The sequence below is a fragment of the Vombatus ursinus genome, unplaced genomic scaffold (genome assembly GCF_900497805.2).
Source record: "Vombatus ursinus unplaced genomic scaffold, bare-nosed wombat genome assembly UNPS02014847.1, whole genome shotgun sequence".
Lineage (NCBI taxonomy): Eukaryota > Metazoa > Chordata > Mammalia > Diprotodontia > Vombatidae > Vombatus > Vombatus ursinus.
Window position 1 is genome coordinate 15,695,317 of NW_020954625.1, and position 4,596 is coordinate 15,699,912.

General features: G+C 40.4%; 1 pseudogene; it reads right to left on the reverse strand.

Moving 5' to 3' along the window:
* Positions 1-3,412: 3,412 nt before the first annotated feature.
* LOC114026826 lies at positions 3,413-3,833 on the reverse strand (annotated as a pseudogene).
* Positions 3,834-4,596: the final 763 nt, after the last annotated feature.

The window sequence follows — 4,596 nt, forward strand, 5'->3', positions numbered from 1 at the left end:
CACTGTACTCAGTAACAGCAACATTGTGCAATGCCTGATTTTGTTAGACTTAGCTCTTCTGATCAATGCAATGATCTAAAACAATTCCAAAAGACTCATGATGGAAAATGCTATCTTCATCCAGAGAAAGAACTATGGAGTCTGAATGCAGATCAAAGCATACTATTTTCTCTTTCTTTTGCTGTTTTTTGTTTTTTCTTTCTCATGGGTTTTCCCATTGTTCTGATTATTCTTTCACAACATGACTAATGTGGAAATGTGTTTAATATGATCATACATGTATAGCCTATATCAGATTGCATGCCAACTTTGGGAAGGGGGAAGAAAGGGGGGATTTAAAACTCAAAATCTTATAAAAGTAAATGTTGAAAACTATAAATTAATTAACTAATTTTAAAAAATAAAATTTCTTTTGAACCTCAAAAAAACCCCTATCCTTTTAAAAGATTTTCTAGGATTTGAAGGAATGAAAATCAAGATTGTGGGACTTTAATATCAAGTATCTGCCATCATTCTCTTTTTGAAATCAGGACATTTGTCCATTTCCAATCCTGCGCCATCTCCCCCATTGCTACAACTGGGTGATACTCATTGCTCAGGAATTACACCCAGAAGGGTTTTGGACCAGGTGCCTTGAACTCATTAAGGGATCTGGCTCATCTCCTACTATACCTTCACTTGTTTTGAGTTTCAGGTTCCTATTAACCACTTCTGCTCTATCCTTTTCATTTTAAAGATTCTTTACCTTTGTTGACAGTATTTAAATAGTTCTATATTTTTCTCTGTCATCTACTTTCATCCTCCCATCCACCCTAAGTAGGGTTCCCATCCTTTCCTTCTCCTCCTCATACCTCTATTATAACATAAAAATCTCTTGTTGTTGTTCTTAGAATTCCTTCCAAGCTCCAGGTTGCCCCGGTCTTTAGCCACTCTCCTTAACACTATCCTTACAGGCTGCTGACACCCTTTTGTTTTCATCTTTAGTTATCCATTCCCTTTCATGTCTTTTATGTGTGTTCTTTCAGTTTCAGTTTCCTAAAACTGGGACAATGACACTGGAGAATACTTAGTAAAAGGGGTTGGGGGCATCTTAAGGGTTACTGTAATTTCCTGGCTGTAGCTAGTTCTTGGCTTTATCCTTTCTTTTGATAAAGCTTTACTTTATTATATAATAGACAGTGGTCTGGCAAGCATGGAGTATCTTATAGGCAGCAGAGTAGAGTGGGTTTCTTGGATTTGTTGGAGGGGGGAAGCCTCAAGGCAAGAGAAATGTGGCACCCCCACCCCTGTCTACAGAACTAGGGCCCTTTGTGCCTTGGACATCTGTGACACCAGAGTTACATATTGATTGGTGTTCTTTAGCCAAGCATTCTATAAATAGGTCTTTGTCTCAGCAAATCACATGTTCACTCATGTGGGTCATGTCCCTTAGTTGAGTGCAAAATGAGCCTTCTTCAAGGAAGGGTGATCAGTTTTAACCCCAATCATCAAAACTCAGATCAGCTGAGCCATCTTTTTGGCTCCTTTTTAAGCATGCCAGTTACTTTTAAAAAATGCTTCCTAAGACTCTCCGTCAACCATACTAATGTAAAGGAAACAACATTGAAAGAAATCAATACTCTAATCCAAGCAGTTGAGTGGTCATGACTTCATTGAACTATTGGTGAAGCAATACCTCCCTTTTCTCAGTAGAGAGATGGTGGGCTGCAGATGCAGAATGGGACATACATTGTCAGATATGGCCAGTGTAGTGATTTGTTTTGCTTAGCTGAACTTTGTTGTTTTGAGGGAGAGTTTTCTTGGTGGTGGGATCATTGGGAAGTGTTGCTGATACTTAAAAATAAAGCCTCAACAAAATGTTTTCAAAGACTCTATAATTAAGGGAAACCATACCCCTCCACAAAATTAAGAAAAACTCTCCCTACAAAATTGCCCAGGAGACACAACATGGGAGAGAGGATAGAGAGCTAGCTTTGGTGCCAAAATTCTTGGCTTCAAATCCTGCCTCTGATATACACATTTGCTGTTTGCCTTTGGGCAAGTCATTTAACCTCCTCTGACTCTCAGACTTAGACTTAGTCTAAGATAGAAAGTGCCTATCTTCAATGGCAGAAGTAGAATCTCACTAGAAGCTCCTTATGCCAATAATATTACAGGTCTAGTAAAAAAAAAATAGTTGCCTGTCTACCTTTACCCTTCCTGATCCCTCCACCTGAAGAGCCAATTCTAGTTATCAGGGAAAGAATAAAACAATCCAGAAAATTGCTTCTGCATCTCAGTAATTCCCTTCTGTGTGAAGGGAAGCAGGGGCTGGTTGGGCAGCTAACAGCCTTCCTCGGGTATCACAGCTTCACTAGACCAGATAGAGTTATCTTCCACCTGTGAGTGAGCCCATAGGAAGGAAGCCGGAAAACTCTCATTTGGAAGTCCTGGGATTTACTAACTTCCCAACTCCCCAGGGGGAAGTAAAATTGAGTAATTCCTGCATAATGGGAACTAAAAATCTATTGAAGCTACATCCCTAGTTAGGTTGTAAAATGCAATGTTGGCTCATTCCCGACCCAAACTTTTCTTTCCTTTCCTTCCTACCTTCTCATCTTAAAGAGGTGGGGGGGATGTCCATGGGAGGGGGAGAAGGAAAATGTTTCATTTGTGCCCTCAGCCCACATCATCAGAATACATAATCAAGCCAAGATGGAACCCAACGAGGCTGCCAACATGGTTCCATTGTCATTTGACACTCAACAAAACTCCAGTCATTGAGATGCCTGATGGCTCCAGGGTGAGACAAATCCACTTTTCACAAAGGCCAGCAAGCCAGACACACTGCCAGGAATTCGGAGATGATGGTGTGGGATGTTCCAGCCCCAGAAGAGTAGGATCAATGGCGGCCCAGTCTCGCTCAGTGTCATTATGTTCCCTCTGTTGGTAACTCCTCAATATGATTTACAGGAAAAGTGCTTGGGGACCTGACACAATGTGGGTTTTGAGCCATTATCTCCAAATTACCTGCAAATTGGCAGCTGTTGGTGCACAAACATCATTATTTTAATTATTTCCCAAGAGCTCTGAACTATGTACTGTTCAAAACTTTAAGAAACAAATTCTACATATTTCCAATGCATGGGATCATGGGATGATATATTTAGAACTGGAAAAGACCTCAAAGGCTACCTAATCCAATTCCTTCATTTTACAAATGTGGAAACTGAGTCTCAGAGAAATTAACTTACCCAAAGTCACACAGATAGCAAGTGACAAAGCAGAGATTCAAACCCAGATCTCTAACTCTTAGTCTATCACACTTTCCACTGAATCATTCTGTACATTCAGTTCAACTCAATCATAGTATCTTTAAAGTGATTTTTTTTACATGAAAATTTTTCACTATGACAAAGACATCATACAATTTTTATGATCTTGGTCTTTCCTTCTTGCCTTTGTACAAGGCCAGAAGAGAAACATTCGCAACTTTTACAACCTTGAATCGGACTCCAGGAATATCACCAACAGCATGACCTTTTCAACCAAATCCAGCAACCAAAACGTCATCATTTTCCTCAACAAAGTTCAAGCAACCAACATTGGGAACAAAGGCAGTGATTTTTTTGCCATTCTTAATCAGCTGGACTCTCGCACGCTTCCCGAGGGCAGAATTGGGCTGCTTGGCTTCCACACCAACTTTTTCCAAGACGATCCCTTCTGCATGGGTTGGCCTTCAAGGCAGTGCCCAAATGAGCTTTCTTATATTGTTTGTCATGCCACTTTTGGTCTCTCCTGTGGCTTCGGAGCTTTCTAGCAGTACGAAGACCAAGGCACTTACCCATGCTGCCGCCGCCTGGGCTGAGAGGAAAGAGAGCTAAAGTGATTTTTAATCAATAATATTTTTCCCAATTACATGTAAAAATAATTTTTAAGATTTGGGGTTCTTTTTAAGTTTTGAGTTCCAAACTCTATCCTCCCTCCCCTCCCTGAGATGGTAAGCAATTTGATATAGGTTATACATGTGCAATCATGAAAAACATATTTCCATATTAGTCACGTTGTGAAAGAAGGCACAGACCCAAAGGAAAAAAAAACACACAAAAAATAAAGAAAGTGAAAAAGAGTACACTTCAGTCAGTATTCAGACACCATCAGTTCTTTCTCTGGAGGTGGACAGCATTTTTCATCTTGAGTCCTTTGCAATTGTCTTGGATCATTGTATTGCTGAGATGCAGAGCAATTTTAAGGTTTAAAAGTGTTCTCTGATTTTATCTTCACTAAAACCTTGTGAGCTGGATATGACAGCTCTTGTTCCCACTCTACCAAGAAAGAAACTGAGATGAGAAATGGTAGAATCATCCCATAACTATCAGGGTCCCTTTTAGCTCTAAGTCTATGCTCCTTTGGACCTGAGTGGCTGATGGTGACATGGAGGCCAAACTCAGACCCAAGTTGGTCCCATCTCCAAGTCCGGTTGCTATAAGAGTTTTGAGAGGCAATTTGACCCAATGGAAAGACTCCAGGACCTGGCCTGGGCACTTGGAAGTTATGTGACTATAAACAAGACACTTCGTCTCCATGATCCCCAAGCAGTAAAAAGAGTGATGAATT